Raw genomic sequence first — 25,527 nt, forward strand, 5'->3', positions numbered from 1 at the left:
TCTACTGAGAAAGGGTTTTATTTTACAAGAGCCTGGGGATCTGAGATTAGCTTTTGAATGATCATCACAGTGGAGCTTCAGTTCCCTTTTTATTTAGGTGTTGTGGGTTTCTGTCATAGAGATTTTAAGTAGAAAGGAGTTCATGATCTCCTCCTAAGGAGTTTGAGATTCAAGTGAATTTTTAGAACCAATGAAAAAAAAAGGGCCAAGTGAGTTTTTTAATAGAGGATTACTCTTCCAGAAGTCGACTATAATTCTCATATATATAGGTTCTCTGACCATGGCTGAGTGAACAGATAATAGCCTGTTTAGAAGCATTCTCCTTTGTTCAGTGAAGGGCATTCTGTCCTCCCACCAACCACACTTTTTTCGTTCATCACGCCCACCAAATAAGAATGATGCCAAGTTCACAAGTAGAAAGCGAGACCATTAACATATCAAGCACTTCCAAGATCAAAATACTGCATACAGCATGTGTGTTTTAATGAAAATCTAGACGCAGCAGCAGCTGAAGTCTGCGTTGTGTGAGGTTCCAAGTTAAAAGGGCTATTTCAAAGAGAAAAAAAAAATAGCTCTTGTAAAATAAAAATAAGAAGTAAAAATTGCTTCTTATATTTGGTGCCAATTAGTTTCCTATGTTTGGAGAAGGCAATGGCACCCCACTCCAGTACTCTTGCCTGGAAAATCCCATGGACGGCGGAGCCTGGTAGGCTGCAGTCCATGGGGTCGCTAAGAGTCAGACACGACTGAGTGACTTCACTTTCACTTTTCCCTTTCACGCACTGGAGAAGGAAATGGCGGCCCACTCCAGTGTTCTTGCCTGGAGAATCCCAGGGACGGGGGAGCCTGGTGGGCTTCTGTCTATGGGATCGCACAGAGTTGGACACGACTGAAGCGACTTAGCAGCAGCAGCAGCAGTTTCCTTTGTTACAATGTATACATCGATGTCAAACTACTTTTCAGAGGAAGATGAAGTATGCATTCCTCGGCCTAAACTTCCTTTTGCCTTTTTGCCAGGGGTATTTACCTGCTATGTTCTGTTTCTGCTATAACTTTCCTGAAAGATGGTCATTTCATTTATTTGGAACCCATTTTTGGGGGGAGGAACCGGTGTTTCTGATGGTCTTGTCTGTTACCCCATAGTTTTGCCTTTCTTCAGTTGATGGCTTTGAAGCTCATGTTATCGATCACCACGGTAGTAGGGCTCATCATCCTGGGGAAAATGAGGTTACTGACTCCATTTCCTTTTGTCTCGCATATGCTTTGATGAGTTCATATATTTTCCCCCTTTCTTTAGCTTACCTTTTTCTCTTCACCTTCCTAACACCTTACTTATAGAGGCAGAGAAATACAATCTCAGGCATGAAAGGTTAGGGAATTACAAAAGAAAGGGAAAATATTTCGAGGCTGAAGAATTTCATCATTTGTCCTACAAAAAACCTGCATTAGTTTTCCATTGCTGTGTAACAAATAGCTCTAGACTTGGTGGTTTAAACCAACATACATTTATTATTGTGATGTTCCCATGGGTGAGGGTCCAGACATGGCTTAGGTGGATATTCTCTTCATGGTCTCAGAAGCCTACAAATCAAGGTGCTGGTGGCAGCGGGTAGGTCACTCTAAGCTGAGGCTCAGGGTTGTCTCCCATACTTGTTGAAGATATTGACAAGCATCAATTCCTTATTGCTATTGTACTGAGGTCCTCAGCTCCCAAAGGCTGCCCTCTCCCTAGGTACATGGGAGCTATTTGCTTTCTTCCTTCTGGCTAGCAGAAAGTCTTTCTACAGCTTTGCCTTCTTTTAAGGACTCACAAAATTAGGTCAGACCAGCCAGTATTATCTCCCTTTTGATTAACTCAAAAGTCAACTGATTATTAGTCTAATGATAGGAATGATATCATCACATATTTCCAGGTCTCACCTACTATTAGGAGGACATTTATACAAGTACATGAGTTGTCAGGGACCAGGGATCATCTTAGAATTCTCCCTACCACAAGATCAATACCTGCCTTGTTCATCTTTACCTAATTCTTAGAACTGAACCTGACACTTTATATGCAAACCAAAAAAATTTACTAAAAACTGAATTAATTACTTTTCCCATTTTTTAAATTATTATAAGGGATAGAATTTCAAGTTCCTTATTACTGATTATTTATCTTACAGATGAATCACTCTGTTTAGACTGACAAGTCTCCCAGATTTTTCAGTGATGGCTTATATAAATATTTTCCACTCTACGCAGAGCATTGCAAGCTAGGCAATGTCTGGACTGATTAGTGATAGATTTTTAAGAGTTATTCTGTTAAGGGGAGAGAGCTCATGGTTGCTTTTCATTGATGAAAATCAGTGCCCATCTCCAGGCACATACTTCTCTGTTCAACCACTAGAGAAATATGAGTGGCTATATGTTTATTTCTCTATTTTTACATGTTTGCTTGCTCATAGCTAACAGATATGCCATGTTTTTGAAGGATAATTTGCTGTGTGCTATTTTCAGTCGCTCAGTCATGTCAGACTCTTCGTGACCCTGTGGATTGCAGCCCGCCAGTCTCCTCTGTACATGCAATTTTTCAGGCAAGAATACTGGAGTGGGTAGCCATTCCCTTCTCCAGGGAATCTTCCCAACCCCGGGATCGAACCAGTGTCTCTTACATCTCCTGCATTGGCAGGTGGATTATTTACCAGTGTGCCTCCTGGGAAGCCTAATATTTACTAGTCCCTCTTTTTTTTATTGTGGCTTATGGCTCAGCATGTAGGGAATAGGTTTCCACTTTTATAAATTGCAAAAGGAGACAGTCCTAAGGTTTCCTTTGGGTTTTGCGTAGTGCTATGAATTGCAGACTTGGTTATAGAATAATAGGTAGGGACACTGGTCACGTTAGGAAACAGTATTCTTTTGTTGAGAGGTGCTTAGGGACCATATGTATACATTTATATGTTCATGTTCAAATATATATTTCATATTAATTTTTACCTTATGTTTAACATGAGAACGTTTCATATTCCTATATATTTCCATAGAGATAATACACATGTATGTATGAGTGTGAAAGTATATGTGAATGCATTTTATACAGCTTAGTAAAGTGTGAGTCCCTTTAGGAAGGAGGCTCTGACTATAAATGCAGACAATCTGGATAATTCACGGACACTGAAGGAAGAGTTCCTGTGTCTTTAAAGACCTTTCTCAACTTTTTCAGACCAGATTCCACACTTGGCTGGGGCAATTGTAGTGTTAGGAACAAACCCAGGCCTAGAAGCTACTATTAACCACCAGCCTTCTTAAGCCTGAGAGTCCCCATCTGTAAAATAGAAGACAAAATAGCATTATTTTCTTAGGAAGACATTTGAGAGAGTAAGTCAGAACACACACATCTCTGAAGTTCTTAGGACCTAACATCTTCAGGCTAGAGAATCCCCACCTCTAATACATGGTGAATACTCAATACAAGAGTTGTAATTGCTCATAATTGTGATTGAGAAGAACGTGCTTTGTAAATTGAAAGCCCCTTTACAGATGTCAGAACATATTTCTAAATAGTAAAGGAAAAGCCTGTTACAAGAAATAACAACCAGTTAGGCTTGTTTTACATTAACATGCTCACCTTAAAGTGATAAAAGCACTAAGTGGGTTCAAGTTCCAAAGTGTGTATCTCAAATTTGCTCACATCCTCTGTCTCCATGACCAGTACCCCTAGTCCAAGTCACCCACTTAAAACAAGCATCTCTAAGGCACTTGCTAAGAGTTAATTAACATTTATCTTCTTTACTTTCCTCATGGAAATAGTAATAGCACCTACCTCCTAGGATTTGTTATGAGCAGTTTATAAGTTATGAGTTAAGTAACTTTGACAAGTACCTAGCACATAGTACATCACGCGAAATGCTGGGCTGGATGAAGCACAAGGTGGAATCAGGACTGCCAGGAGAAATATTAATAACCTCAGATATGCAGATGACACTACCCTTATGGCAGAAAAGGAAAAGAGAAACTGAAGAGCCTCTTGATGAAAGTGACAGGGGAGAGTGAAAAAGCTGGCTTAAAACTCAATATTCAAAAAACGAAGATCATGGCATCTGGCCCCATCACTTAATGGCAAGTAGATGGGAAAACAGTGAAAAACAGTGACAGATTTTACTTTCTGGGGTTCCAAAATCACTGCTGATGGTGACTGCAGCCATGAAATTAAAAGATGCTTGCTCCTTGGAAGAAAAGCTATGACCATCCTAGACAGCATATTAAAATGCAGAGACATTATTTTGCCATCAAAGGACTGTCTAGTTAAAGCTACGGCATTTCCAGTAGTCATGTGTGGATGTGTGAGTTGGACTATAACAAAAGCTGAGCACCAAAGAATTGATGCTTTTGAACTGTGGTGTTGGAGAAGACTCTTGAGAGTCCCTTGGACTGCAAGGAGATCCAACCAGTCCATCCTAAAGGAAATCAGTCCTGAATATTCATTGGAAGGACTGATGCTGAAGCTGAAACGCCATACTTTGGCCACCTGATGTGAAGAATTGACTCACTGGAAAAGACCCTGATTCTGGGAAAGAGTGAAAGCAGGAGGAGAAGGGGATGGGATTACCAACTCAATGGACATGAGTTTGAGCAAGCTCTGGGAGTTGTTGCTGGACAGGGAAGCCTGGTGGGCTGCAGTCCATGGGGCTACAAAGAGTCGGACATGCCTGAGTGACTGAACTGAACTAACATATAGTAAGTCCTTATTTAATCTTAGCGTAAAATGAGGGTTTTAAAAGCTAAGTCTATAGTCGTTATAGTCCAACTCACACATCCACAGGATCCAGGAACATGTATTCCAAGAATAGTTGTGAATACTTTCATTTTTTTCCCAAAATTTCATTTTCAGTTATTTCAGTTAATCTTCTGATTTGTGTCTGATTTTCACCTACTATGAATGTTAAATTGTAAACTAAACAGAAAACTTTAAATTTGTGACCCTCCTCTCAGCCCAGTCCAGACCTTTCTGGGGCAGGAGGGCTTCTCGTGCCCATGCACTGGCCAAAAAACCTTCCTTTCATCCATAAGTTAAAGGTTACATGGCAGAGTGCCCAGTGCCTGTCCCCAGGGCCCTTGCATTTTACCTTGACTCCATCTCTAGTAACTGTGTACCCCTGGACAAGTCACTTAAGACTATCTCCGCTTCAGTTTTCTCCTGTGAAAAAGCTGGTTTGGTCATAATGTTATCTATCAGGTAGAATTAATATGAGGTTTTTTGGGTATAGTACTTGGTGCTTCCATGGTATGTGAGTGTGTGTTCTCAGATGCTCAGTCGTATCCTTTGTGACCCCATAGACTGTAGCCCACCAGGCTCCTCTGTCCATGGGATTTCCCAGGCAAGAATACCGAAGTGGGTTGCCATGCCCTCCTCCAGGGGATCTTCCAGATCCAGGGATTGAACCCACATCTCTTACATCTCCTGCATTGGCAAGAAGACTCTTTACCACAGCTCCACCTGTGAAGCCCTATATGCTATATTAGTATTTGTTAATAAATCATAATGAAAATATCTTTTTTAAATAAACATTCCTACAGATATTGGCCTCAGTTATATCTCACTTTAAACAACTCTCTTAGTGGCAAAAAAAAAAGTATAATTTATGCTTCAATTTCTGGCATATAAAATCTAAATTTTAGAGATTTGGGAGTTTGTCGAGGCTTCTTATAATGAACCCTTTTGTATATCAAAGTACACAACAAGACTGTCCAGGAAAGAAGATTAAGATGGAAGACTCAAGTTGTCTCTCCTAAAAGGGGCATTTCACCTTCTCCATTACCCCCAGGAAGGAGGTCAGTGACTGAAGTTTGAAGATGATGAATTTCTTGGCAGGGACTTGGGAATTGCTATACTATTAGAACTTATACAACCTGAATAAAAGCTTTTCTCTGAATTAGGATGGACTGAGCTTTACCTGATTCTCATGGTGTGATTATTCCACAGTCACAAAACCTCATGTCATCCTAATAACATGTTTAAATTTGCAACACCCAAAATTCCAGTGGGCACAACCAAGCAGTGAGATCCTGGAAACTGTGACAGTCAGTATTTTCCATTCTTTCCATTCCTTCCTAAGCACATCTTCCTTTTGTTTTTTCCAAATTCCATGTTCCCTCACTTTTGCTCCTCTTTCTGCTCCAGCTAGTGTATTGTGAATTCTCCCTTATCCTTAGATCCCCATGAAAACAAAAAAATGAGGAGTGTGGTAGAAAAGACATAATGCAATAATTTCTTTTAAGTTTGCCTAATTTATTTTACTAGGCTTTCCTTAAGTTATTTTAAGCTCTAGATACATTTGCCAATACTTTCTTTCAAAATACATCCTTTTCCACAAATAATACAAACAGAAGCATAGTCATAATTGCTTTTCTTTCATTTGATTCTCAAAATAACTTTGCTTAATTTGAAGGAAAAAAAATTAAGAGTATTGTTGAAAAATAACTAATGAAAGAGTTCAGGTTATGGAAGGGATATTATTCCGGTTCAAAGACATTTCATTTTTGAGAAATTGCTTAGTTTTAAATGCCTGAGAATTGCTATATTAAGTAGGCACACATTTGCTGAGTTTAGAATATCATACTTTTTTTTGAAAAGGGAAGATTTAGCTGAGCGTCAACACCTGGTCTGGGTTGCCACAGAAGCAATCACTCACGCACTTTAGAGCATTAACCATTGCCAACATTTACCACTGTCTACAAGCTATTCAGGGCTTCTCCAATGCTCAGCAGTGAAGAATCTGCCTGTGATACAAGACCCCCAGGAGACACAGGTTCGATCCCTGGATAGGGAAGATTCCTTGGAGGAGGGCATGACAATCCACTCACTCCAGTATTCTTGCCTGGTGAATCCCTGGAGAGAGGAGTCTGGAGGGCTACAATCCATAGGGTCACAAAGAGCTGGATACAACTAAAGTGACTTAGCACGCACGCACAAGATACTCAGGCCCTCTTTCAGTTTAATGACCAACTGAAGTAGACAAGAGACAATATTGCTTAGGCAGGCAGTTGGTCTTATTAGGAGAAAAAAGAAAAGGATTTCTAAGTTAAGAATTAACCCCAAATATGTATAAATGAAAAGGCTTTTTTTTCCCCAATCAAACAAAGGTATACTTCAATGGACACACATATAAATAAAGACATTCTGAGTTTCCATGTCCTTAATTTGATCACTGGTTCCTCTCAAATTGCCTCTCAAAGGAACAAGAGATCAAATTGCCAACAGTCATTGGATCATAGAAAAAAACAAGAGAATTCCAGAAAAACATCTGCTTCTTTGACTACACTAAAGCCTTTGACTATGTGAATCACAACAAACAGTGGAAAATTCTTAAACAGATGAGAATATCAGATTGCTTCACCTGCCTCCTGAGAAATCTGTATGCAGGTCAACAAGCAACAGTTAGAACCAGACATGGAGCAACGGACTGGTTTCAAATTGGGACAGGAGTATATCAAGGCTGTATATTGTCACCCTACTTATTTAACTTATATACAGAGTACATTATGTGAAATGCCAGGCTGGATTAAGCACAAACTGTAATCAAGATTGCCAGGAGAAATATCAATAACCTCAGATATGCAGATGATACCACCCTTATGGCAGAAAGTGAGAACAACTAAAGAGCCTCTTGATGAAAGTGAAAGAAGAGAGTGAAAAAGCTGGCTTAAAACTCAACATTCAAAAAAACGAAGATCATGGCATCCTGTCCCATCACTTCATGGCAAATAGATGGGAAAACCATACAGTGACACATTTTATTTTCTTGGTCTCCAAAATCACTGCAGATGGTGACTGCAGCCATGAAATTAGACGCTTGCTCCTTGGAAGAAAAGCTATGACAAACCTAGACAGTGTATTAAAAAGCAGAGACATTAATTTTCTGACAAAGGTCCATCTAGTCAAAGTTGTGGTTTTTCCAGTAGTCAGGTATGGGTGTGAGATTTGGACCATAAAGAAGACAGAGCACTGAAGAATGGATGCTTTTGACCTGTGGTGTTGGAGAAGACTCTTGAGAGTCCCTTGGACTGCAAGGAGGTCAAACCAGTCAATCCTAAAGTAAACTAACCCTGAATATTCATTGGCAAGACTGATGCTAAAGTTGAAGCTCCAATTCTTTGGCCACCTGATGCAAAGAGCCGACTCATTAGAAAAGACCCTGATGCTGGGAAAGCTTGAAGGCAGGAGGAGAAACTGGGGACAGAGGACGAGGTGGTTGACTGGCATCACCGATTTAATGGACATGAGTTTGAACAAGCTCTGGGAGATAGTAAAGGACAGGGAATCTTGGAGTGCTGCATTCCGTGGAGTTGCAAAGAATTGGAAACAATTGAGCCATTGAACGATAACAATTGTCCTTAATAGAAACCACATGTGATAAACTGGTGACATTAGCCGAGATAAAACAAGTCATTAGCTAATGAAATGAACTTCTTTAAAGTCTGAAGCAACATTCCTGTGAACTTCACTTGGAGCAATTTAAATGATTTAGGGAATCGATCTGAAGGAGGAAGTGGCAACCCATTCCAGTATTCTTGCCTGGAGAACCCCATGGACAGAGGAGCTTGGTGGACTATAGTCCACAGGGCACCAAGAGTCAGACACAAAAGCACAAATAATATAAAGAATTAGATGACCGAGAGTAGATGACATGAGTGAGATCTGTTGGGTAAGGGTTTGGGAGAGGGGAGGGGAATAACGTAGCTTTAATAAAGCTGTGTGCTTAGGGGGTTGTTGTGTATAGTATTTGCCTTTCCTCTCTCCTAATACTACTGTGGTAAACAATGAAATATCAGTAGTTCATGGTTGCTCTTTGCCTTACATCTCCTGCATGTTACCATATCTGTGGCATGAAAAGCCTAGAGTGGGAAATGGTTCATTTTCTTGCTAACTTTTATGAATTTATTTGGATTGATGGCAATAGCATCTTTTAACTTCATTTGATAGGTGTCCCTGATACTGCTAAGGAGGCTCAGATTTACCCTAATGAAATAGAATGGAAAAGAGTTCTCAGAAGAAAATGCAGCAGTCTCTGGTATTTGAAGGGAGTTGGTTACAGACCCTGGTCAACACCAAAATCTGCGCATCAAGGCCCCTAAATAAAATGGTGTAGTATTTGCATATAACCTAAGCACATTGTTCCATGTGCTTTAAATAATCTCTAGATTACTTATAATACCTAATATAATGTAAATGCTATGTAAATACTTGTAAATACAATGTAAATGCTATGTAACTAGTTGCCAGCATGTGTCAAATTGAAGTGCTGCATTTTTTTTAACTTTCTGACATTTTTTTAGAATATTTTTGATCCCACATTAGTTAAATCAAGCAATGTAGAACCCAAGAAAATGGAGGACTGACTATATTGAGATTGTCCTTACTTTTCAGTTCAGTTCAGTTGCTCAGTTGTGTCCAACTCTTTGCAACCCCATGGACTGCAGCACGCCAGGCTTCCCTGTCCATCACCAACTCCCAGAGCTTGCTCAGACTCATGTCCATCAAGTTGGAGATGCCATCCAACCACATCGTCTTCTGTCATCACTGTCTCCTCCTCCCTTCAATCTTTCCCAGCATCAGGGTCTTTTCCAATGAGTCAGTTCTTCGCATTAGGTGGCCAAAGTATTGGAGTTTCAGCTTCAGCATCAGTCCTTCCAATGAATATTCAGGACTGATTTCCTTTTAGGATGGACTGGTTGGATCTCCTTGCAGTCCAAGGGATTCTCAAGAGTCTTCTCCAACACCACAGTTCAAAAGCATCAATTCTTCAGTTCTCAGCTTTCTTTATAGTCCAACTCTCACATCCATACATGAGTACTGGAAAAAACATAGCTTTGACTAGATGGACCTTTGTTGGCAAAATAATGTCTCTGCTTTTTAATATTCTGTCTAGGATGGTCATAGCTTTTCTTCCAAGCAGCAAGCCTCTTTTAATTTCATGGCTGCAGTCACCATCCACAGTGAATTTTGGAGCCCAATAAAATAAAGTCTTTACTTTAAGAACATCAAAACTTGAAGCTCTCGGCCTTAGCTTCACACTGGAATCACCAGGGTGGGGAGGAGGGAACGGGCTTTACAAAATACCATTTTGTATACCTATACCTATGGTTGATTCATATTGATGTATGGCAGAAACCAACACAATATTGTAAAGCAATTATCCTCCAATTAAAAATAAGTAAATTAAACTGCTAAAAAAAAAAAAAAAAAACACACAAAAAACCTGCTGGCTGGTTGTCTTTATTCTCATCTTAGACTAAGAACTGTTCCCTAAACAGGATCTGCCTGAGGTCTTTCCAGGAAACCTGATGGCAAACAATGGAAGACGCAGGTGGTAACAAGACCCTAGATGTCAACTTTATCTCAGACAGTTCTTTTTTTTTTTTTTTTTTTTTTTTTTTTTCAGTGTTACAGCTCTATTTTATTTAGAAGATAGCAGGAGAGTGAGAGAGAGAGAGAAAGAGAGAAAGAAAAGAGCGCACGCACGCAGGAGAGAGAGTCCTCTCAGACAGTTCTTGATGGCAGGAGAATATTGTTAGGAAAGTTCTGAAATGATAACTTTAGGATTTGACTGGAAATGATGAATTTTCTCATAAGGATGTGTGCCAATTAAATACCAAACAGAGGTTAATGTGTGTAGTAGAGAGGAACAGTTAGCATATTCATTAATCTAGGTCCTGTTTACACATCTGCTCTGGAGGATATTTCCTCATTAATTTAAGTGAGACCCTATGTTAGGTAACAGCTGTCATTTTGTGACAGTGTTGACTCAACCTGACTCTACATGCCTCAGAATCTGAGACACATGAAATGTACACAGGAAAAATTAGTCTCCTTTTTGTAACAAAATTAATATTCTAATTGCAAAAGTTATGCAGAAAAGGAGAAAACTAAATTATACCTTCTAACAACTAAATGATCATCTGTACTAATTATTTTTGGTTTATTTTCCCCTCTATTTTACCACATTTGTCCGTGTGTGTGTTAATGTATGTGTATGATTACACAGTTTGTAAAATCAGAATTCATATTTACAGTTTTTCAAGGTTTTAAAATACTATTTTTAAGTGAGCAACTACAAAACAGTTTATTTTTAAAATTCTTTTCAGTGTATAAAATGATTCGGCATGGTTAAACATATTTTACTCTCTGGTATTTACTTCTTTTTCTTTGTTGGTGTAATTGACATAGAGCACTGTATCAGTTTCAGGTGTACAGCATGATGATTTGACATTTGCATGTATTCTGAAATGATAAATAAATAATAATAAATCACCATAATAAATCTATTTATTATGTGTCACCATATAGAGTTATAATTTTTTGCTTACAAGAATTTTCAACATTTTCTTTCTTAGCAACTTTAAAATTGGCCTAATATTATTGACTATAATCCCCCTGCTGTATAATACATCCCCATGACTTTTTTGTTTATACCTGGAAGTCTGTACCACATGATCCCTTTGCCCCGCTTCACCTACCCCTGGACCCCTTCTCCTCTGTATCTGTATCTGGTCTCTGTATCTGTAAATCTGTTTTGTTTTGTTTGTTATGTTTTCATATTCCACAAATAAGTGAGATCATGTGGTATTAGTCTTTCTCTGAATTATTTTGCTTAGCATAATCCACTCAAGGTCCATCCATGTTGGTGCAAATGACAAAGTTTCATTTTGTTTTATGACTGAATATAATTGCACTGTATATGTGTATACCACATCTTCTTTATCCATTTATCTGTCTCTGGACAATTAGATTTTTTTGCATTTCTCAGCTATTGTAAATAATGCTTCAGTGAACATATGAGTGCATTTATTTTTTCAGTTTTCATTTTCTAAGGTGAATAATGAGAAGTAGAATTGCTGGATCATATGGTAGTGTCACTTTTAATTTTTGGAAGAACCTCTGTACTGTTCTCAATTCTCACCAACATTGCATGAACATTTCCTTTTACTACATCCTCACCAACACATTATTTCTTGTTCTTTTGATAGTGTCCTTTCTGACAAGTGTGATAAGGTAATATGTCCTTATCATGCTTTTCCCTGATGAGTAGTGATATTGATCATCTTTCCATGTGCCTGTTGGACATCTTTATATTTTGGAAAAATGTCTATTCGGATACACAGCCCATTTTTTAATTGGACTATCTTGCCATTAAGTTGTATGAGTTCTTTATATATTTTAGATATTAATCCCTTATCAATATATACTTTGCAAATATCTTCTATTCACTAGCTGCCTTTTGATTTTGTTGATGGCTTCCTTTCCTTCCCTGGTGGCTCAGATGGTAAAGAATCTACCTGCGATGTGAGAGACCTAGGTTCGATCTGAGTCAGGAAGATACCCTGGAGAAGGAAGTGGCAACCCACTCCAGTATTCTTGGCTGGAAAATCCCATGGGCAGAGGAGACTGGTGGGCTACTGTCCATGGAGTTGCAAAGAGTCGGACACGACTAAGCAACAAACACTTGCTTTCTGCACTTTCCTTTGCTGTGCAGAGGTTTTTTGTGTGTTTTGTTTGTTTGTTTGTTTTTAGTATAGTGCCATTGGTTTATTTTTGTTTTTGTTGCTATTACCTTTGGTTGTGTGTTAGTCACTCAGTCGTGTCTGACTTTTGTGATCCCATGGACTGTAGCCCACCAGGCTCCTCTGTCCACAGAATTCTCCAGACAACCATACTGAGTGAGTTGCCATTTCCTACCCCAGGGGATCTTCCTGACCCAGGAACTGAACCCTGATCTCCTTCATTGCAGGCAGATTCTTTACCATCTAAGCCACCAGGGAAGCCCTATTGCCTTTGGAGCAAAAAAAAAAAAAAAAAAAAAAATCACTTAAAATGATGTAAAGGAGCTTACCACCTATGGTTTCTTCTAGAAGTTTTATGCTTCTGGTCTTACATTCAAGTCTTTAATCCATTTTGAGTTAATTATTTGTATGGTGTAAGATAGTGACCCAAAGTCAGTCTTCCACATACACTGTCCAGTTTTCCCAACATCATTTATTGAAGAGACTGTCCTTTCTCTTTTCTTTATTTTTGCCTCCTTTGTTGTAAATTAATTGACTGTATATGCATGTGTTTATTTCTGGTATCTCTATTCTGTTCCACTGATTTTTGTATCTACTTTTATCATAGTTCCAAAAAAGCATCTATTTCTGCTTTATTGACTACGCCAAAGCCTTTGACTGTGTGGATCACAACAAACTGTGGAAAATTCTGAAAGAGATGGGAATACCAGACCACCTGATCTGCCTCTTGAGAAATTTGTATGCAGGTCAGGAAGCAACAGTTAGAACTGGACATGGAACAACAGACTGGTTCCAAATAGGAAAAGGAGTTTGTCAAGGCTGTATATTGTCACCCTGCTTATTTAACTTATATGCAGAGTACATCATGAGAAACGCTGGACTGGAGGAAACACAAGCTGGAATCAAGATTGCCAAGAGAAATATCAATCACCTCAGATATGCAGATGACACCACCCGTATGGCAGAAAGTGAAGAGGAACTAAAAAGCCTCTTGATGAAAGTGAAAGTGGAGAGTGAAAAGTTGGCTTAAAGTTCAACATTCAGAAAATGAAGATCATGGCATCTGGTCCCACCACTTCATGGGAAATAGATGGGGAAATAGTGTCAGACTTTATTTTTCGGGCCTCCAAAATCACTGCAGATGGTGACTGCAGCCATGAAATTAAAAGACGCTTACTCCTTGGAAGCAAAATTATGACCAACCTAGAGAGCATATTCAAAAGCAGAGACATTACTTTGCCAAGAAAGGTCCGTCTAGTCAAGGCTATGGTTTTTCCTGTGGTCATGTATGGATGTGAGAGTTGGACTGTGAAGAAGGCTGAGCGCTGAAGAATTGATGCTTTTGAACTGTGCTGTTGGAGAAGACTCTTGAGAGTCCCTTGGACTGCAAGGAGATCCAACTAGTCCATCCTAAAGGAAATCAGTCCTGAATATTCATTGGAAGGACTGATGCTGAAGCTGAAACTCCAATATTTTGGCCACCTGATACGAAGAGCTGACAAATTTGAAAAGACCCTGATGCTAGGAAAGATTGAGGGCAGGTGGAGAAGGGGACGACAGAGGATGAGATGGCTGGATGGCATCACTGACTTGATGGACATGAGTCTGAGTGAACTCTGGGAGTTGGTGATGGAGAGGGAGGTCTGGCGTGCTGTGGTTCATGGGGTCGCAAAGAGTTGGACACGACTGAGCTACTGAACTGAACTAGGGCAAGTGAGTCTGTGTGAGCCTTTTAAGAGCAGACTGTCCATACGCTATACCCCATGGTTTTCCTGGACACAAGCCCCTTTGGTTTTCAAACCCAGACATTGCAGGGGCTCATCAAGAGTTGGAGTGTCTAATATGGAGTAAAATCCACCTCCCCCTGAAGAAGTTTCATATCTTTTAAATCCCTCTCAGTAGTGAGTGCCACACCAGGGATGGAATTTTTGGGAAGACCATGTCTCTGCCTCTCCTATGCATATCGATGTGGTCCCTTTATTCTTCATTGTGGAGGAGATGTTCGACTAGTTTTCAGGTCCTTCCCACAGGGAATTGCTCCATACGTAACTGTAGATTTGTAGTGTCAGTGAGAGGATATGAGTTCAGAATCTCCCAGTGCTACCATTTTGAACTACCTCCATGGAATACTGTTTTTATATCATTATATCATTGGCATTTCCCCACCTTATTATATCCTTATGATAGTTACTTTAAATTAGGATTTAAAATAGCATTTTACTTTCTGGCTGTATTATATTGTTTGTAACCAAATACCTTTTATCAAATGCTTCTGCTACTAAGTCACTTCAGTTGTGTCTGACTCTGTGCGACCCCATAGATGGCAGCCCACCAGGCTCCCCCATCCCTGGGATTCTCCAGGCAAGAACACTGGAGTGGGTTGCCGTTTCCTTCTCCAATGCATGAAAAGTGAAAGTGAAGTCTCTCAGTCATGCCTGACTCTTAGAGACCCCATGGACTGCAGCCCACCAGGCTCCTCCATCCATGGCATTTTCCAGGCAAGAGTACTGGAGTGGGTCACCATTGAAATATTTGGTTATAAAATTGTGCTCTCTTTGTAACATTCCTGTGAACTTCCTTGAACATCACTGATCTCTGACTTTTTTCCTTCAGTAAAAATTTGTAGAGGTGGAACATTTTAAAGATTTACTGGATTTTAAAGCTTTTCATTTTTGCTGAGAAGTTGCTCTGTAGGAAATTTGTACCAAGTTAACCTTGTGGTATCTGCAAGCATGCCATTCTGCTGTAACATTTCCAGCACTGAGTTCTGCTGTGTATTAGATATTTGTCAGTTTGATTCAGAATCTACTGCCAGAGACAAATGCATAGCCTTTGTTTGTCTCAGTTTCATCATTTATAAAAATTATTACAATAGTATAATAGTAACCACCCAAATAAGATGGTTTTATTAATTGTATTAATATATGTAGAGTTTTACATAGCATGTTCTTATAGATTACATATTTAATAAATATTAACAGATTCATATTGAAAAAATGGCATCTAGTTATAGTTTTCATCCTTTGTGTTTGTTAATAAACTTGAGATTTTTAATATGCTTACTAGCTACAAATTCTGGAGAAGGCAATGGCACCCCACTCCAGTATTCTTGCCTGGAGAATCCCAGGGACGGGGGAGCCTGGTGGGCTGCTGTCTATGGGGTCGCACAGGGTCAGACACGACTTAAGTGACTTAGCAGTAGCTACATATATCCCTTGTTTCTTAAACTACCTGTTAAATTCACACCCCCTTTTCTGTTATAGTGTTCCCTCTCATCTGTCCACTAATATGGTGGCTCAGACTGTAAAGAATCTGCCTGCAAAGAGGGTGACCTGTGTTTGATCCCTGGCTTGGGAAGATCCCTTAAAGGAGGGCATGGCAACCCATTTTAGTATTCTTGCCTGGAGAATCCCCACGGACAGAGGTGCCTGGCAGGCTATAGTCCATGGGGTTATAAAGAGTTAGACATGAGTGAATTACTAAGCACACACACAAACACATATGAAATATAATTATTTCATGTCATGTTTTAAAATGATTCCCTCAAGTTCTACTTTTGTTGTTTCCTGTTAAATATTAGGATATTTCAACTTTGTAAGAATATAGGGAAGGGGGCTTCCCTGATAGCTCGGTGGTAAAGAATCTACCTACCAACACAGGAGACCTGGGTTTGATCCCTAGGCTGGGAACATACCACATGCCAAAGAGCAACTAAGCCGTTGCACCACTTCTTTTGAGCCTGTGCTCTAGAGCCTGGGAGCCACAGCTACTGAGTCTGGGCACCCTAGAGCCCATGCTCCATATCAAGAGGAGCCATTGCAACGAGAAGCCCTCACACGGCAAGTGGAGAGTAGCCACCCTTCCCCGCATCTAGACTAAAGCCTGCACAGGAACGAAGACCCCAAACAGCTAAACATGAAATAAATGGATAAATAAAATTATTTTGAAAAATGCAAGGAAGAGATCAATGCTATTACTCAGCAGAAATCAGGGAGAAAGTCTGTATATTCAAGGCTACTTCCCACAGCGTATGTGTACAGATGTGGTGAATTTACCTCTAAAAAATGTTTTAAAAAATGTTTGACCTGTCAAGAGTGCTGAGCTTAAGACTGTACAGTCATTGCGGATGTCAACACGGACTATCGGCCTTCCAAATATCCCCCCTCAATCTCCATCAAAAGGTCTAACTCTCACTTCAGACCACAAGTGGTCTGGATAGGGCTCCATTGCCAGCCTTTGGATTGCAGCCAGAAACCCAAACTTTTATTCCACACACAATTCCTGCTCTTTCTCTTCACTTTGCCTTTTTCTTGCTTTTACCTTTACCTAGAATTTTGGACTGAGGAGCTTGGTAGGCTGCAGTCCATGGGGTCGCAAGGGTCGGACATGACTGAGCAACTTCACTTTCACTTTTCACTTTCATGCATTGGAGAAGGAAATGGCAACCCACTCCAGTGTTCTTGCCTGGAGAATCCCAGGGACAGTGGTGCCTGGTGGGCTGCTGTGTATGGGGTCGCACAGAGTCAGACACGACTGAAGCGACTTAGCAGCAGCAGCAGCAGAATTTTGAACCAGCTCTCCCAGGTCTACTATTGCTTAGCTGACTGACTTAAATTGATCTTTTATTATTTAAATAAGTTGTCAATTTCTCAGAGAAGGTTTTCCTAATGCTCTAGGCTGGATAGGGTCATAAACTAAAACGTCCTTTATTTTCTTTTTTCTGCTTCCACATTCTTCTATTGTTGTAGGTTTATGTGTCCGTACTCTGAATGTACCATGAGCAACTAGATACTATTATCTAATACATTCTCTTATATTCAGTGAGTATGCAGTCAGTGTTTGCTGAAGGACTTTTTTTTTTTTTTTTAAGAGAATTAAGATGGTGAAGAAAGAAAAGGAAAGAAAATAGAGATTGGTAAGAGTGGACATGAAAATAGAGATAGATGTGTTCTGAGCTACGTGAGAGTACTACTCTTACTTTATGCATCAATATGTCTCCTCCTACTGACAAGGTTCTTGGCACATGCAGGAATCCCATAAATATTTATAGAAAGAAAAAACTAGTCTACAGACATCTAAGTAAAACCTGTCTCATAGTGGGGGAGGACTGATATAACTTCCTTGACTTTCTTCCAAGTCTGTTTTGATGATCTAATAAAGATGTCTGTCTCCTTGTTTGCAGAATTGTGTGTGTGTGTGTGTGTTTCCAATGGAATTCATCTTGGTATTCTAGTGCTTAGAATTACAAATTTGTTTCCATTGCTGCTTTACCATCATGATTCTAGCAAAACCAGAGAAGATATTCTTAACTTCTGGTTTTGCTTTCTATTGCATACAAATCTTTATCTTCATCCAAATTTCAGTCTTAATTTCATGTCAGTTCTATACATGTAATGTCTTATATAAAATATCATATGCTCTGAGCAGGAAATGTACACAATCAACAGGTTGTACTTTGAAGGGTGAAGAATGCACACAGTCTTAGTATCTCCACAAAATGAACTGTAATGTAGAAACTCAGAAGCTAAGAACTAATGTGAAATGGTTGAACATAGATGTCAACGCTTTTAAATGGATTACCTTTTTTTTTTCCTGTATGCTGCACATTTTTGTCAAGGGAATTTGAGAATTATAAACTGCAACAATAATGAGGTTTTGAATATTCATAGGCAATTAAAATGCCTCAGTGCATTTTAGCAGTGCCCTGTGGAAGTGTTACTCATCTTTAGAAATAACTGGGCTGTAATAATCTAATTCCCAAATATTCTGTTAAAAATAGAGAGGGGAAAAGCCTAATTTATTAATGTTTTTATGTACTAGGAAGGTTGATACTTGACTTAATCAAGGTTGCTGTTATCATGCTAAATTCATGGCATTTGGGGTCATTTTGACATAACATAATGCCTATATCTTTTTACATTCTGGAAGATTACAGACATGTCTTGTGTATATTAAAATAAATATCCACTCACTGTTGTATAAACCTGCTCAACTTTGGAGTGATACAAGGATAGAGAACACATTTAATTTTTGGCATGTCATGGCAGAGACTGGCTAAACTCTCACCCACATCAACTTCCTCTTCTTTCTGCGGATACAGCTAGACAGTATTTCCAGCATATTTTCTGCTGAGCTGTACCAATGTTGAAGTTGCTACTCACAGAATGGTAGCAGGAGCGAGGTGCTCCATTTCCAGTATGGTCCATAAAAACTTCTCACTCATAGTCCCCCTTGTTCTTTCCTCTCCTGGGGTAGGATGGCAGAATCATAAGATGAGAAGAGACTGCAATTCCTGAATCTCTGCCTACAAAAAAGCCACTTAACTAAAACACGCACATTAGGTTGTTACAACTCAAAGTAAACGTTCGTTGTACTTATGAAATTTGGGGGTCTGTTTATTACAATAGCTAAATTTAGCCATGTAACACATGAGGGATGGAGAAATAAACTGCCAACTCTGTCTTTTTTCCAGTCAAACCTGAAATAATGAATATAGTTGCAGCTAGAGTGACTCTTTGAATTCTTCTGTAATGTGATATTTTGAAAAATTAAATACCTTTGACACAATTAATTTCACCTAATTTAAATACATATGTTTCCATTTAATTCACTATTTGACCCTCTTCATTTTTTATTTATCTTACATTTGTAGCAAGAAAATGTAAGGGCCATTGCTTTGATAATTTCTTTCTTAATGAATGCTTTTTCTATAATCATTTCTATATATATATTTTTTTTACCATTTACAAATAGTTTTGAACAGGTCTTATGTGTCAAACCTTATACTGGAATTAGGGAACTAATAATAAATAAGGCAGATAGGGTCTTTGCCCTCATGAACCTTATGATTTTAGAAGAAGAGGCAGACTTTACACAACTAATCATAAATCATATAAATGGTTTTTACTTGGCATTATAACAAGTGCTATGAAAGGAAAGTCTAATGAACTGTGGCTCGATGTAACAAGAAGTCTTAATCTAGGGACAGTGGTGGGTGGTGTCAGGAAAGACTTCCAAAATAAATGTATTTAAACTAAAACCTGAAGCTGAATCAGCTACTTAGCTGGGAAAAGAAAGAGAAAGCAGTAAGAAAAGTGGAGTGAAAGAGCATTTGAAAAGGTCTTAGTAAAATTATTAAGAGCTGGCATTCATCATTCGCTTTTTAGAAGCTAAACATTGCTCTGATTTAATTTAACACATTATCTCATTTGGGCTTCCCTGGTGGCTCAAATGGTAAAGAATCTGCCTGCAATTTGGAAGACCTGGGTTTAATCCCTGGGTTGGGAAGATCCTCTGGAGAAGGAAATGGCAACCCATTCCAGAATTCTTGCCAGGAAAATCTCCTGGACAAAGGAGCTTGGCGGGCTGCAGTCCATGGGGTCACAAAGAGTCGGACATGACTGAGTAAGCACATATGCATAATCTCATTCAATTTCTCATGAAAGGGCTATTGCATGAATAATAATACTCTTTCTATTAGAAAAAATAAAAAGCTCATCACTGGAATGAAATATAGTGTGGTTGGAGCATGTGAAAAAAGAATATGAGGGTAGAAAAAATTGATGAAGGAATCAGAAGCAAATCATGCAAGGCCTGTGCCACATGTTCAAGTAACAGAGTGTACTTCAAGCAAGGGAGTTTGATGCAAGAGAGTTTGACAATATTTTTAGTAGTGTTCTACCCTCTCTTTTGAGGTACAGAAAATTAAAGAAAATAAAAATGATTTACTATAAATTAATAAAATAATTTTATCTAGCTAGCTAGTTATCATTTATTTATTTACTTGCTTATTTGTCTTATTTGTTTATTTATTTTAGAAAACTGTCTACTGACCCAGCATTGTGATGAACACTTTGGTGTATACCAATAAGAATAAGACCTTATCTTTGCTCTCAAGGATATAACTCTGATATGCTTACTAGCAGGAATTGAATATTACCCAAATTTAGAAATGAGTAGATAAAGCTTACTGTATTAGTTTTATTTTACTGAGTAACAAAGTACCACCAGTGTAATGGTAATTAAAATGACACACTACACTAACTCACCATTTCTTTGGATATGGAGTCTGGGCACAGCAAGGCTTAGGTGTATCCTCTGCTCAGGTTCTCATAGACTGCAATCAAGGTATTAGCCAGGGCCATTGTCTCATTCGAGGCTTGGGGTCTTCAGCTCACTGGTTGCCGCAAAAGCCAGTTCCTATAGTTGTGGCTTATACAACATATATGTGTGTGCATAGTCGCTCAGTCATGTCCAGCTCTTTGTGACTCCATGAGCTGTAGCCTGTCAGGCTCCCCTGTCCATGGAATTCTCCAGGCAAGAATACTGGAGTGAGTATCCATTCACTTCTCCAGGGGATCTTCCTGACAAAGGGTTGAATCCAGGTCTCCTGCATTGCAGGTGGATTCTTCACCATCTGAGACACCAGGGAAGCTCTGGTGTATGTATATAGTTCCTTAGCTTCTAGAAGCGTTTCTTCCCTGGCATATAACCTGATACACAACATGGACGCTTACTTCCTCAGGACCAGTAGGGAAAACTATCTCCAGGATGCTATGAAAGAGTTTAATATAAAGGAACATAATCACAAAAGCAACTATCCCATAAATATAACCTAATCAAAAGAATGACTTTCCCATCATAGTCTCATGAAAGTTTCAGGTTATATACCCCAGGGTATGTGACTAGATGAGGAAAAATCTCATGGGTCATCTTGGAGGTCTGACTACTACACCTCTTGAACAAGAAGATGGTTTGGTAAAATACAGAGGCACAGAAAAATGAGAAGCAATTAGAAGTGTCTTTCTGAACGTTCTTTAGGAAAGAGTGGATGCCACCTTCTTCCTGGTATTTAATATCCCTAACAATCATATGTCCAAGTTTGCCTTGAGTAATCTTCATACCAATTGTCCTAGCATAATTTTAATAGTGTCCTTTTAAAGACTCAAGAATGTTTCTGTTTTTTATTGCCAGTGTGTTTATAGCCCTGAGGTAGGAGGGAAATAACACCATCAAAGCCTGATGCCATTCAATATTTGTTATTCCCTTGTTCTGATTCCAGGGCTTACTGAGCAAACTTCTAACAATTTTCATATCTACAGGAAAAAAAACACTTGGTTGGACTAACATCACAGTCATGTTCACTCAATGCTTGTCCTTCTCATTATAAATTAATGAACAGACTTACTGATTTATAAACTTCAATCCTTTACTGGTAAGACATTTCCTAATACCTATTTCAGAATCCTGAGCAGACAGAGTTACAGTACAATCACATTATATTTGTAGACCAAGATGAACTCATCAAGCAAATGATTCCTTACAAAGCCCCACATGCAGACCACTGACTTTGGCAGACTCACCTTGATTACTCTTTTGGGGCCTTTATTATAAACACTTCTAGTAACTTTGTTGTTGTTCAGTCACTAAATCGTGTCTGACTCTTTGCAACTCCATGGACTGCAGCACACCAGGCTTCCCTGTCCTTCACTATCTGCAAAAATTTACATAGATTCATGTCCATTGAGTCCACTGATGCTATGTAGCCATCTCATCCTCTGTTGTTCCTTTCTCCTTTTACATTCCATTTTTCCCCAGCATCAAGGTCTTTTCCAATGAGGCAGTTCTTCGCATCAGGTGGCCAAAGTATTGGAACTTCCGCTGCAGCATCAGTCCTTCCAATGCATATTTAGGGTGCTTTCCATTAGGATTGACTAGTTTGATGTCCTTGCAGTCCAAAGGACTCTCAAGAGTCTTCTCCAGCACAAAACTAAAAAACCCCAGTTCTTCAGCACTCAGCCTTCTTTATGGTCCAACTCTCAAATCGTTACTTGACTACTGGAGAAACCATAGCTTTTACTATATAGACGTTTGTCAGAAAAGTGATGTCTTTGCTTTTTTAATATGCTGCCTGTGCTTAGTCACTCAGTCATGTCTGACTCTTTATCACCCCATGGAGTGCATGTAGCCTGCCAGGCTCCACTTGGCTATGGGATTCTCCAGGCAAGAATACTGAAGTGGGTAGCCATTTCTTTCTCCAGGGATCTCCCTGACCCAGGCATTGAACCCAGGTCTTTTGCATTGAAGGCAGATTCTTTACCATCTGAGCCACCAGGAAAGCCCAATATGCTGTCAAGATTTGTCATAGTTTTCCTTCCAAGGAGCAAGCATCTTTTATTAATGATTACATGACTGCAGTCACCATTTGCAGGGATTTTGGAGCCCAAGAAAATAAAACCTGTCATTGCTTCCACTTTTCCCCCTTCTAATTGCCATGAATTAATGGGACCAGGTGCCATGATCTTAGTTTTTTGAATATTGAGTTTTAAGCAAGCCTTTACACTCTCTTCTTTCACCCTCATCAAGAGGCTGTTTAGTTCCTCTTCACTTTCTGCCATTAGAATGGTATCATCTGCATATCTGAGGTTGTTGAACTTTTTCCTGGCAGTCTTGATTCCAGCTTGTGATTCATCCAGTCTGGAATTTCACATGATATATTCTGCATATAAGCTAAGTAACCAGGTGACAATATACAGCCTTGTCTTTCTTCTTTCCCAATTTTGAACCAGTCTGTTGTTTCATGTCTGGTTCTACCTGTTGCTTTTTGATCCACATTACAGGTTTCTCATGAGACAGGTAAGGTGGTCTGGAATCCTCACTCTTTAAGAATTTTCCACAATTTGTTGTGATCCACACAGTCAAAGGCTTTAGCATAGTCAATGAAGTAGAAGTAGATATTTTTCTGGAATTTCCTTACTTTCTCTATGATTCAGTTAATGTTGGCAATTTGATCTCTGCTTCCTCTGCCTTTTCTAAACCCAGCTTGAACATCTAGTAACTTAGACAGTAAAATGGAAGAGATAAGTGAAGATTGAGTTGGTAGAGATTTGAGGCAGGCCTAAATGAGAGGTATATATGAACTAAGTCTCCAAGATGGAGCGGGTTAGATGAACAGGCAGAAAAATTCCATTAAGGTCACTTACATTCTTCATTAGTTTGCCATTATTTGTTAGGTGAGAGTTTCTAGTTAGCTAGAGCATGGGCTGATTATTCCATGAATAATGGTTTCCTTTCCAACTGTACCACCATGTTCAAGAAAAAGACAATCTCCTTGACTTAGCCACAGATAAACTTCAAACCTTGGATGTAAGTCATATTCTATTAGGTTGTTAAAAAAGTAATTGCAATTTCAGACCATGGTTTTTAAATCATAACTAGGTTCAACTAGATTCATCTCTATTAATCAAAACAGGAGCCATTACAATCAACACATTTTTGTCAATGGGAAATAAGTGTGTCTATTACTTTAGCATAAAAAATCCATGCTCTGGGATGAACAAACCCTTGAAAAACATTTTCTGCCTCCTGCTGATTGTGGAAGCTTTTTCCCTGTAAAAAGTTGTAGAAATGCTTGAAGAAGTAGTAGTCAGTTGGCAAGAGGTCAGGTGAATATGGAGGATGAGGCAAAACTCAATAGCTCAATTCGTTGAACATTTTAAGCATTGGTTGTGCAATGTGTGGTCAGATGTTGTCATGGAGAAGAATTGGGCCCACTCTGTTGACCAATGCTGGCTGCAGGCCTTGGAGTTTTTGGTGCATCTTGTTGATTTGCTGAATATACTGCTCAGATGTAATGGTTCCGCTGGGATTCAGAAAGCTGTAGTGGATCAGATAGGCAGAAGACCACCAAACAGTGACCTTGACATTTTTTTGGTGCAAGTTTGACTTTGGGAAGTGCTTTGGAGGTTATTTGGGGTTTTTTTTGGTCCAGCCACTGAGCTGTTGTTGTATAAAATCTGCTTTTTGTCACACGTCACAGGGTGATTGAGAAAAGGTTCATTGTTGTTGCATAGAATAAGAGGATACTTTAAAATGACTATTTATTATTATATTTTTTGATTTGTGATCAGCTCATGAGACATCCACTTATCAAGCTTTTTCACCTTTCCATTTTGCTTCAAATTAACAGAGGAGCCTGGCAGGCTACAGTCCTTAGGGTCACAAAGAGTAGGACATAACTGAAGTGACTTAGCACACATGCACGCATGCAAATGACAGTAGAATGGTCGATGATGAGTTCTTGGACAACTTCTCACGTAGTTGTAAGAGGATAAGCTTTGATGATGGCTCTTAATTGGTTGTTGTCAACCTCTGATGGTGGCCACTGCCCTCGTCATCTTCAAGGCTCTCATCTCCTTTGCTCTCATCTCTCTTGAACCACCACTGCACTGAATGCTCGTTAGCAGTTCTTGGGCCAAATGTGTTGATATTGCAAGTTGTTTCTACTGCTTTATGACCCATTTTGAACTCGAATAGCAAAATCACTTGAATTTTCTTTTTGTCTAACATCATTTCCATAATCTAAAATAAATATAAAATACAAAGCAAGTAATGTCATTAGCAAAAAAACATAAAGCAAGAAACTTGCATTGAAATGATATATAACTTAATCACATTTATTTAAGAATGTATTCCAATATCAAACAGCAAAGCTCAACAATGCCAAACTACAGTTATTTTTGCACCAACCTGATAGGATTCTGGGATGATGAATGGATATATTTATTCATTAAATATTTATTGAGTACCACTGTGAAGCAGGTGTTCAGCCAAGGTGCCGGGAACCCAGTGGTGCAGAAGACAATTGCATGTCCAGGCCTTACAGCCTGCAGAGAAAAGCCTTACTTCATTTGGGTGACTATGCAAAACTAGACAGAGTGGTTTACAAACAAGATACATTCTTAGCAGTTATACCACTGGGAGGTTGATAGTATGCTATGAAAGTTTATAAGTGGAGGGCTTCAGAGAAGTCTAGCCAGAGGGACTGACACCATCATGGAAATGTGACCAAGATTAAGCAAAGAAAAAGGAAGTAAGGAGTGTTCTTCAAACAAACATAACAAAAGCGCCAAAGTCAGTAACAAAACAGAAATTTTAGGAGAGTATTCAATTTGCTCAAATCAGTGAGAGCCAAGATTAGCGAAG

This window comes from Bos indicus x Bos taurus, chromosome 22, assembly GCF_003369695.1.
Source record: "Bos indicus x Bos taurus breed Angus x Brahman F1 hybrid chromosome 22, Bos_hybrid_MaternalHap_v2.0, whole genome shotgun sequence".
NCBI lineage: Eukaryota > Metazoa > Chordata > Mammalia > Artiodactyla > Bovidae > Bos > Bos indicus x Bos taurus.